Raw genomic sequence first — 12,482 nt, 5'->3', positions numbered from 1 at the left:
ATACTATCAAATATTTGTTTATACATCATTCATATCCATAAAGCCTAATGTAATCCCCAAATGGCATCTAACCTAGCTGATTTCACACAGGTTATATTCAGAGACTATAACATTTCTTTACTGTAGTCTAAAAAAGCTCTGATAGAAGGTACTAAAAAACTGCAAAATCGGTCAAATGACAATCCATTTCACCATTTCACTTTAGATCGAATTCAAATTTCGCATATTTGCAATTTATTATTATTTTCTCATATTGATGAACTAACGACATAAAATAAAACTTTTGACATGAAAAAATATTATAAATAGTAGAAAGGTCAATGGAAATTTAACATAAAATACTTGGAACTTATATTAGAGACAAAGGGACTTTAGTTAATATATGAAAAACTATTGTAAATCAGGAATAAAAAAAAAAAAGAGAGAGAGAGAGAGAGAGAGCCAGTAGCCCAATATATAAAAGGACAGAGACTCTAAATAGAAAGTTAATGGAATAGAAAAATAAAATGGTCTGAAACATATAGAAAGTTTCAGTGTTACTCTTAACAATACAAATCAGAAATATATTGAGATAGCGTTTTTTTCACCTTTGAGAATGACACACACAAACACAAAAATAATTTATTGGACTGGGTAGGGTTTGGACAAAGGCTCCTTTTTATGGTGGAGTTTATTGTTGTTGTTGTTACGTGCCGTTGAGTTGGGTCTGACCCATAGCAACCCTGTGTAGGGTTTTCAACCACCACTCTTGCAGTTTGAACCACCACTCTTGCAGTTCAAATGACTTTGCAGTCTGGCACATTAACCCACAGCGCCACACCAGGGCTCCATGGTGGAATTGGGAGTTATAAGTTGTTACAATTCCTATGAAGGGCAAGTTAGCACAGACCCTTTGACTAAGAAATTCCATTTCTAGAGATCTTATCAATGTATGTACCAGCACATGTGTAGAATGATATAGCTATACTACTAATTGTAACATGTGTTGTAATAGCAAGATTCAAAGTGTCTTAAATGCCTTTCAATATAGAACTCTGTTCTTCCAAAGGCATACAGCTCCTCAGACCTCACTATGGAAAGATCCTCAAGGTGTGTTTTAGAAGATTAAAGCAAGGCACTGAGGATGTTTAAGCTATTGTTAAGTGCCACTGAATCAGTTCTTACTCATAGAAACTTCATGCGCAACAGAAGGAAACACTGCCCAGTCCTACGCCGTCTTCATAGTTGTTACGTTTGAACTCACTAATGCAGCCACTGCGTTAATCCATCCTATTGAGGGTCCTCTTTTTAGCTAACCCTCTGCTTTATCAAGCATGATGTGCTTCTCCAGAGATTAGTACCTCCTGATAACTTGTCCAAAGTACATCGGATATAGTCTTGCCATTCTTTTTTCTAAGGTGTATTTTGGCTCTACTCCCTCCAGATATAGTATGCCACTAAAGATTGGATTAAAGGGATGACTAAATACACATATTTGTTTCCATTTGTAGAGATGTACAGATTGCAGTAACATTAATGCCCCTTGGGAGAGGAATTGGCATGACTCAGGGAACAAGAGTGTGATAGATACTTGCCATTTTACATATTTTTTGTACCTTTTGAATTTTATATCATGGACAAGTATTGTCTACTCAGAATAAAATAATTTACATACAAATTTTTAAATCCTTCACATCTAAAGTCATTCTACATGACTTTCTTCTCCCCCATTGGTTTATCCAATGTAAATTTAGCAAGGTTAATAAGTAAAAAGTACAACAGATACAGAGAAAAGTGTTAAGTAAAGCACAACCATTACTTTCATGTGAAGGATGATATATGGTTATTTCTGTTATATGTTTATGACATATGGACTGTAGCAGTGCTGGAATGAATGACTGATCTAAAGTTCAGGACAAGCATAGGCTTATTCTAGGGATGACATTTGAACTTGCCTCGATGAAGACCGAAATTTGAGGATGGATAGAAATTGGGAAGACATTTCAGACAGATAAAATGGCGTAGAGATGGATTTACTCCTCTGCATAAGACACACATAAGGCTCTTTCAGTCAATAAAAGCAATCCTTCACTATTGAGACCTCCTGCATTTGTGATAGGATTAAAATGAAATTTGATCAACTCAACATCTTGTCGATTGGCTGTAATTTACTTTTGTTATTATCATTGCTGTTTTAGCAGAACTGTCTATTGTTTGTTGCTTGTTCATATTACTGCAGAATCGAAATTTTGCAGTTGTATCAAATAGCTTCTATATGTGGTTAGCAGGTTGCACTGTGCACAAGGGGGCCCAGCAAAGGATAAATCCTAGACATTAAGTAGTGCTGTTTCCACCTAAGATTAATATATTTTAATAAATTTTCATCATGCCAGGTGGCCTAGTGGCTGCTGTACTTTTTAAGGAAACTAAATTTTTATAACATGAAAACCTTTTAAATAAATTTATCACTCAATTGGACCCTCAGTTCTACACAAATATTCCACCCACTGCTCTAGTGTCTACACCCACCAACATTCCATGTTGCTTTGGAGAAGTCCTCTAAAGACATCAGCTTGAAGACTAAGCTGCATCTGACCCAAGCCATGGTATTTTCAATCACCTCATATGCATGTGAAAGCTGAACAGTGAATAAGGAAGACCACAGAAGAATTGATGCTTTTGAGTTATGGTGTTGGAGGAGAATATTGAAAGTGCCATGGGCTGCCAAAAGAACCAATAGATCCATTTTGGAAGCAGTACAGCCAGAGTTTTCCTTGAAGGCCAAGATGGCCAAACTTCATCTCTCATACTTCGGACATATTGTCAGGAGGGAGCAGTCACTGGAGAAGGATATCATGTTTGGTAAAATGGAGGGTCAGAGAAAAAGAGGATGACCCCCAATGAGATGGATTGGCCAAGTTGCAGCATCAATGGACTCAAGCATGGCAACTGTAGTGAGGTTGGCCCAGGATTGGGCAGTGTTTTGTTCTGCTGTGCATAAGGTCACTATGGGTCAGTACAGACTCAGTGGCACCTAACAACAACAACATATAATAATAAACAATGTCACTGATGTTGTCAAGTGCAATAGAGTCAGTTCTGACTCATAGCGAAACTGTATAAAGTTTTTGAGGAGAGTTTCTGAGAAGTGCCTTGTGAGTTTGAATCATGAACCTTTGGGTAGCAATCCAGTGCTTATCCTGCAGTGTCATATCAGAATTCTAATGGTTGGTGGTGGTTATGTGCTGTGGAATCGTTTCTGACTCTTAGCAACCCTAAGGTTTCTGACACTGCAAACCTTTATGGAAGGATAAACCACATCTTTCTCCCACAGAATGGTGGGAAGTTTTGAATTGCTGTCCTTAAGCTTAAGACCCCAGCTCATAAATAGGTACAGTGTAATTTTTATTCCTATTTTACCTCATAAAGAACATTTCCTACAAAAGCTATTAATGAAAAATGTCATTGAAAAGTCATTTAAACTAGATTCTCTATAAACACCAAACACAATTTTATAGAAAAAAGATATGTTATCAAGTGGAAAATTTACTTTGGAGAATGCTACTAAATATTTTTAAAGTAAATGTATTTGAAAGTATATTGAACTCATCTATGCCAAAAACTTTGGAAGACAACTACCTGGCCAACTGACTGGAAAGATCCATATTTGAGCCCATTCCAAAAAGAGGTGACCCAACGGAATGCAGAAATCATCAGTCAATATCATTGATATCCCATGTGAACAAACTTTTACTAAAGATAATACAAAAAAGACTGGAACCATACATTGACAGAGAAATTTCAGAGGTTCAAGCCAGATTCAAAAGAGGATGTGGAATGAGAGCTATCATTGTTGACATCAGATGGATCTTGGGTAAAAGCAGAGAATACCAGAAAGATATTTACCTGTACTTTATTGATTACATAAGGGCTTTTGATTGTGAGGATCATGACAAGCTATGGACAATGTTTCAGAGAATGAGTATTCCAGAACACTTATTTTCTTCTTCTAAAATTAATCATTGCTTTATATTGTTTTTGTACGGTGCCATGTACATAGACCTGTACATAGACCAAGAGACTGTGGTTTGGCCAGAACAAGGGAACACTGAATGGTTTAAAATTAGGAAAGATGTGTGCCAGGGATGTATTCTTTCACCATATTTATTCAATCTGTATGCTGAGCAAATAATCCGAGAAACTGGATTATATGAAGAAAAACATGACATCAGAATTGGAAAAAGATTCATTAACAATCGATGATAAGCAGATTTTACAACCTTGCTTGCTGGAAGCAGAGGACTTAAAATACTTACTGATGAAGATCGAAGACCACAGCTTTCAGTGTGGGTTGACCTCAATGAAAAGAAAACAAAAATCCTCACCACTGGACCAATAAATAACATCACGATAAATACAGGTTAAAAACTGAAGTTGTCAAAGACTTCAATTTGCTTGGATTAACCATAAATGTGCACGGAAGGAGCAGTCAATAAATCAAAGGAGATATTGCATTAGGAAAATTTGCTATACCTCTTTAAAGTGTTAAAGACCAAAGATGTCAGTATGAGGACTAGGGTGTGCCTGACCCAAGCCATGGTATTTTCAATAACCTCATAGGTATGTGGAAATTGGGCAGTGAATAAGGAAGACCATTCATTGTCCAAAGAAGAATTGATGCATTTGAGCTATGGTGTTGGAGGAGAATATTAAAAGTATCATGGACTGTCAAAAGAACAAATCAATCTGTGCTGGAAGAAATACAGCCAGAATACTCTTTAGAAGTCTGGATGGCCAGACTTCGTCTCTCATACTTTGGACATATTGTTAGGAGGGACCAGTTCCTGGAGAAGGATATAATGTTTGGTAAGGTGGAGGGTCAGAAAAAAAGAGAAATACCCTCAATGAGCTGGATTGACACAGTGGTAGCAGTGATTATGAGGTTGGCACCGGGCAGGGCAGTGTTTTGTTCTGTTGTGCATAGGGTCACAAGAGTCAGTACTGGCTCCATGGCACCTAACAACAACAATATAAAGCAATGATTAATTTTGGAAAGAGAAAATAAATTCCATAAATTCTGTAAGATTTATATTTGTTGGAGATATGTGTTTATATATAACAAATGAATGGCAACTTGTCAATATAATCAAAGTATTAATATTTTAATCCAGCAATACATTTTTCAAAATGTATACTGAAAATTAATGCTGCAGGTGGTAAAATCCATCACATCATCATTCATAACAGAAATTAGAACAATCTCCCTGTCCAACAGTAGAGAGTTAAGTAAATTATGATACATCCATATAATGGAGCACCAAGTAGCCATTGTATGTGGGTTGATGCAGATATACACTTATGACAACAAATGTTGCTCAAGATTCACTTTTAATGAAATACAATTTATACAAGCATATGATCTAAGAACTCATTTGAGGGTCAACAATCAAACGTTTACACCTGAGTACTATAGAAACAAGTAATCGAGAGCTAGTGTCTCACTGTGAGCCCCAAGTGCAACAAAGCTAACTGAATTGCTCTACCCATTTTAAGTATACTGAAGACTCTGCCCACAAAACTATTCACCTTTTTTTTTTTGGTTAGATAAATTTTATTACATCAAAAATATTACCAATATGTCTTAAGAATCACCAGGGCCTTGTTTCCGTAGCTGGATAGCTTTTGTATCTTACTCATCAGCCTGTTGGACAGTTCCTTTTTCAGACACATAGATACCATCCAAAAATTTTCAGATATCCTTGTTTTTAACTGTTGTGGCTTGCTGAATTAAAGCAGCTGAATTTGATACAAGTTCAATGTCATTTCCTTCAAGAATTAATTCCTCTTTCTGGGGTTGAGATACTTAACAAGCAACACCTGCCCTCATCTGAACACTACGAATGCAGTTTTCACCCAAGAAGCTTCGGATTTCAACAAGAGACCCGCTCTCTTAGATAGCAACGTTGATGGGGAAGTGAGCACAGACAGACCTCATCTTGTACCGGAAGGCCAGTGTAACACCCTGGATCATATTCTGCACGTGACTATAGATGGTGCAGACTGTAACCAGTTCCTTTCTGTTTCCCCACCATTTGTCAACACGAAGCCTCTTCTTTTCCTTCACCAGGAGGCTGAGGTCCATATTGATGTGATTGAATTCCCTCCACAGGGATCCCCGGGGGCCCCTCACGATGACTGTGCCGCCCTTCAGACTGATGTCGACAGTCTGGTTGCTGAGAATGGTCTTCATTCTCGCAGTACTTGCAGCAAAAAAAAAAAAAAAGAAAAGCTATTCACCTATTTTTGAGACTGCTACTTAACTTCTGGAGCCCTGGTGTAGCACTGTGGGCTAATGCGTCAGACTGCAAAGTCATTTGAACTGCAAGGTCAGTGGTTCAAACTCATCAGCTGCTCCTTGGAAACCCTACACGGGGTCGCTATGGGTCGGAATAGACTCGTCAGCACTTAACAACAACAGCTTAACTTCTCAGCCTCATTTTCTTTCATTGTTCCTTCTTACCCTTTTTTGGTTCCCAGCTCTGAAACATTGGTGGTTTTTTTCAATATGTGCTATAATTTAATCCTTCTATGGATTTGCATATGCACACTGCTCTTGCGACCTCACCTACCTAGAAAGTTTCTCAGCTATCAAAACTGTCTTCATCTAGCATCTTCTTCTAGGTGATATCTAAGATCCCTTAACTTCCGAAGAAGATTTGATTGTTCCTTCCAAACGAGTGTTATCTTCGTTGGTATTAAAGCTTCCATTGTTGAAGGATAAGTGGTTTTAGCTTATTGTTTGTACTTGATAGTCAATTTCATAAGGGTGCAATATTTGATTTTAATTATTCAAGCATCAATAGAGACTTGTATATTGCATATTAGGCATTAAATGGATAAATGCTCCCAGAAGAAAAAGACACCATTAAAAATTAAAAGTAGAAATGATTGATTTGACTTTCCTTTATAGATAAAGACAATCTATGAAATTAAATCTATGAGTAATCCATACTAAGATAGAGTCAAGGAAAAAGACTAGAATCTTTTTCCACCCAATTGTAAAGTATTCACTATGCCATAATTACGTTAATTAAACTCTCCCATTTGCATGTTCAGCAGATGTATTTTCAATTTACTTTTCAATCTACTTTTTAGACAGCTTTTTTGACAAGCTAAATGGCCTCATCAACTTCCTCTTGGTTTATAATGGCAAATTGTAATAGGAAAAAAACACACCCTAAGAAAAGAGGTAAATAAACATATGGCAAGCTCTTTAAAGATTCATCTGCTCAGATAAAGTCCTCAGATGACATGAGAAGGTAACAGGTGCCTACTTTCCTTCAAACACCAGCTAAGACTTTAGGAAGCCTCAAGGGAACATCTTTATAATGCCAACTATTCCACTGTATGCTTGATGAATCAGAGGGTCAGCAAAACAAGGAAGACCCCCAAGAGATGGATTGGCACAGTGGCAGCAGCAATGGGCTCAAACATAATAATCTGAAGATGGTGCAATATGACACAGTTTCATTCTGTTGTACTTAGAGTTGCTCTGAATTGGAACCAACTGGACTTTACCTAACAACAACAAACAACGTTGCACTGCAAAACAGTTGCCTTAACTCTTTTCTCTCTTTTATCTATTCCTCTCCTTCTCCTATAAACTCTGCCAAAAATGTTTTTCTAATTCTATATGTTCCTATTGATACCCTAATCACTGAGTTTGATTCCACTGTAATGCATCTTCTCTGTGATCTTCCCCAAGATTACCTGTTTGTATCAATCTCTCTCCTTTCCTTTCCTCCAGCACTTTTCCTGGGGTCAGGCCTATAGTGTTCATTCTTAGTTATACAGGAAGTTATATGAGCCCTGGAGGCAGGAGGGTTTAAATACTCAGCTGCTAACCTAAAGGTTGATGATTCCAACCCACCAGTCACTTACAAGAGAAACCTGTAGTAATCTGCTTCCTTAGAGATTACAGTTCTGGAAAACCTATGGGGTGGTTCTAATCTGGCCTGTAGGGTGACTATGAGTCAGAATAAACTCTACAGTAGTGTGTATTTTTGTTGTTGTTGTTTCTACTGCAGCATTGATTGTACCTGTTTTATGTGTCTTCATAATCTGTAAACTTCAGATAGACAAAGAGCAAGCATATCTGTTCCTCATTGATTCCCTTGAATGTCTAGATGATTCATTTACATAATGTAAACAGGATTAAGAATCCAGAAAGGAAAACATATAATAAAAGATTCATAAACAGTGAATTTATTTATTGAGAAAGGGGGTAGAATTTTTATAGTACAGATGATCTATGACTGATTCTTTGGAAGCTATCATTTTTGTAACTTGAACCCTTGGTTATGATACCATACTTTAAAAAAAAATCACATCTGAAAAATTAGATACTCATGTATGAGAGCAAGGAGCTCTTGTAGCGTAGTGGTTATGAATCGGGCTGCTAATCTCATGGTCAGCAGTTGGAAACTACCATCTGTTCCATGGGAGAAAGATGAGGCTGTCTGCTCCCATAAAGATTTACAGCCTCAGAAAACCCTATGCAGGGTCGCTAGGAGTTGGAACCAACTCTAGGCACACAACAACAACAACAACATATGAGAGTTGCTGGTGTGGTGCTGTAAGATAAGCACTAGACTGCTAACCAAAAGGTTGACAGTTCAAATCCATCAATCGCTTCTTGGAAATCCTATGCAGGGATGCCATGAGGATGAGTCAGAACAAACTCCATAGCACTTAACAACAAAACCAGACAGAGGCAGTTACTGACCTGAACAGGAATAAACAAGGCCATATTGATCAAAGGGACCCCAGACTGTGAGTGTGGGTGAATGGGAAAGGAGCAACTCAACAAAGCAGGGTGAGAATGATTGCACAGTTCCAAAAATAGAACCCACGCCACCGAATCAGCCACGTAGCAATGGTTGAAGTTGTGTCTGATTGCTATGTATATTCTCAATCACCATAACAAAATAAAATATTTAAAAGAGAGAGAAAAGAAAAAAGAAAACTGCATATAGCATTAACTAATCATTTTAAATGCATAGCAAAAAAGAATAGAGATACTAATTTGAATAGTAGTGGCAATTTTAAGTTATCTTTAACCCAAGACCCATCATTTAAAAATAACTTAAGTCAAATTTGAGATATAAACTGAGAACACTGAAATTCAGAAAATACTGTTAATAAAAATAAACCTTTGCTCAAGCAGATTTTTCCAAGAGGGAAAGATTACCTTAAACACATTACAAAAACAAAACAAAACAAAAATAATAAAAATAATGAAGCCACCAAAAATGTATCACTTGCACAGCCACGAGGCCATTGCAGCAATCAGTAAAAGCAATGACATCATCATGACTGATGCAGGTTACTCATTTACAGAGTTGGAGGCAGTCTGCTAAATTAATCTCAGGACTCCTGGTGTGGTGCTGTAGGATTAGCACTGCACAGGGAACCAAAAGGCTGGCAGTTCAAGCCTACCAGCTGCTCCTCAGAAACCCTATACCAGGTTTCTATGAGTCAGAATCAACTCAACAGCACTTAACAACAACAACAAGCCACACAACAATGTTGTTGTTGTTGTTAAGTGCCACTATCAAGTCGGTTCAGATTCATAGCAACCCTGTATAGGATTTCCAAGGAGCAGTTGGTGGGTTTGTTTGAGCCATTGACTTTGTGGCCAGCAGTCCAGTGCTTACTCTATAGTGCCACAATAGTTGTTGGTGTAATGTGCCATGGAGTCAGTTCTGACTCACAGCGGCCCTGTACAAGGTTTCCAAGGCTGTAAATCTTTATGGGAACAGAAAGCCTTCTCTTTCTCCCACAGAATAGCTGGTAGTTTCGAACGTCTAACCCTGATGATAGCAGCCCAATTTGTAACCACTATGCTACCAGAGCTCCTTAATAGTAGCTAGAGTTAAATGGCATTATTCTCTAGTTTTACAAATGATAACATTTATGGTTCAAACAGGCTAAATAACTGGTGCAAGGTTATACAATTTAGAATGGAATCAGGAATCAATGCAAACAGAGCTAACTTCAGAAAGTCTATAATGCCTCAAGCCCAAACCCATTGCGTCCAGTGGATTCCAACTCACAGTGATCAGATAGGACAGAATAGAAAGGCCTCAGGAGGTTCCAAGGCTCTAATCTGTGTGGAAACAGACTGCTACATCTTCCTTAGAGTAACTGGTGGGTTCAAACCACCAACTCTTTGGCTAGGGTCTGAGCATCATAACCACTATGCCATTAGGGCTCTTGGTAGAAAATGTAGACCTATACAATATAAACCATCCTTTGCGGTGTTGCTGTTGGAGGGGAAATGTACATTATAACTGTAATTCTAAAACATAAGTTACATGAGAACTTCATTCTAAAACAACACTTTCAAAGATAAAGCTCAACTGAAGCACTTGACTTCATAGCAACCATCTATCCCTGCCCCTCTTCCACATTCTATCCCTTTTTTACCTTCCTGTAAGGATGGCTGGAAAATCAGCATACTACTCTGTGTGTTTATTTAGTTATGTTGTTGTTTTTTTTTTCACTCTGTGTTTTATAGATGTTTCTATTTCCAGTAATGCAGTCAAAGGTTGCTTTGGAGTGTAAGAGCTAACTGCATTGTTGCTTACACAGAGTTTGTTGTTGTAGCATTTAGAAATGCTTTCTGCTACAAGGATAAGAAAACCTGACACAGAGGCTTAAGTAAATAGGAAAATAAACCTTGATCTCATGAAGTTTGTAGGTAGGCAACTCCTGTTCTTATTCCCATGGTTTGGTAATCTTTTAGCCAAAATCTCTGATTTCTTTGGTCATTTCTTCTGACATGTTATCTTAGGACACCCAGATAACTGCCCTGTTGTGGTTGTTTAGTGCCGTTGAGTCAGTTCCAACTCATAGCGACCCTGTATATGGTTTCTGAGGACAGGCTGGTAGGTTTGAACTGTCAACTACGCACTTGGTAGTCCAGTGCTTATCCTACAGCACCACGCCAGGCTGCCCTAGCTGTATCTATTACATCCATCTTAGAAATACATAGAGGAAGGAGGAAGAATTTTGCCACCTGCATCTTATAATTCATATTGAGAAAACAGATTTATCTTTTCAAAATATTTCTCTTCTTACTGTATAGGCCAAATATGAGCTAAAACAGCCACTCCTCAATAAAAGATAGATAGTAAAGAAGGGGTTCCAAAAGGCTTTTGGAAAGCATAAGGCAGAGAGTTGCTTGGTAGGGGTATTGAGATAAAGTAATTTCCCAAGCCACTGTCACTTCCTAAGGAAGATCTTCACTGACATCCAGGATATGTCATGTTCCCGTGTCATCTGGTATAACATCATCCATGAATGTCTCCCACTTACCTGTCAGTTTGTCGTACTGTTGTGGCTTGTGAGTTGCTGTGATTCTAGAAGCTATGCCATGAGTATTTTAAATACCAGTAGGGTCACCCATGGTGGACAGGATTCAGATGAACTTCCAGACGAAGACAGACTAGGAGGAAGGAGTGAGAACAACTTCTAAATATTTAGCACTGAAAACCTTACGAATAGCAGAGAAACACTGTCACATATAGTGCCAATAAATGAGCCCCTCAGGTTGGAAGACACTCAAAATGCAAAGGAGAAGAGCTGCCTCCTCAAAATAGAGTTGACCGTGATGACGTGAATGGAGTAAAGCCTGTGGGAATAAAGCCCTCAGCACCTTCATTGACTGATGAGGCACAATTCCAAATGAAGAGAAACAGTTGTAAACATCCATTAATAATCAGAACATGAAGTGTATGAAGTATGAATCCAGGAAAATTGGAAATTGTCAAAAATGAAATGGAACGCATAAACATTGATATCTTAGGCATTAGTGACTGTTATTGGCTATTTTGAATCTGACAACCACATGGTTTACCATGCTGAGAATGACAAATTAAAGAGGAATGGTGTTGCATTAATTGTCAAAGAGAACATATCCAGATCAGTCATGAGGTACAACACTGTCTGTGATAGGATAATATCCATGTACCTACAGGGAAGACCAGTTAATACCACTATTATTCAAATTTACTCACCAACCACTAAAGCCAGTAAGGATGAAATAGAAGAATTCTACCAACTTCTTTAATCTGAAACTGATCAAACATGCAATCAAGATGTATTGATTATTACTAGGGACTGGGATGCAAAGGTTGGGAACAAAGAGGAAGGATCAGTAGTTAGAAAATATGGCCTTGGTGATAGAAATGATCCTGGAGATTGCATGATAGAATTCTGCAAAATCAATGATCTGTTCATTCCAAATTCCATTTTTAGACTGCAAAAGAGACGATTACACACATGGACCTCGCCAGATGGAATACACAGAAATCAAATAGACTATATCTGTGAAAAGGCCAGGGGCAGATTGTGGAACAGACCATCAATTACTCATATGCAAATTCAAACTGAAGCTGAAGAAAATGAAAACAAGTCCACAAGAGCCAAAATATGACCTT

The 12,482-nt window shown here is 37.9% G+C and overlaps 1 pseudogene; it reads right to left on the bottom strand.

Moving 5' to 3' along the window:
* Positions 1–5,668: 5,668 nt before the first annotated feature.
* LOC102830762 lies at positions 5,669–6,229 on the bottom strand (annotated as a pseudogene).
* Between the last annotated feature and the right edge of the window lie 6,253 nt (positions 6,230–12,482).

Source organism: Chrysochloris asiatica, unplaced genomic scaffold (genome assembly GCF_000296735.1).
Source record: "Chrysochloris asiatica unplaced genomic scaffold, ChrAsi1.0 scaffold00007, whole genome shotgun sequence".
In the NCBI taxonomy this organism is placed as follows: Eukaryota; Metazoa; Chordata; class Mammalia; order Afrosoricida; family Chrysochloridae; genus Chrysochloris; species Chrysochloris asiatica.
The sequence above is the reverse complement of the archived record's forward strand: the minus strand, read 5'-3'. Positions and strand labels throughout refer to the sequence as shown.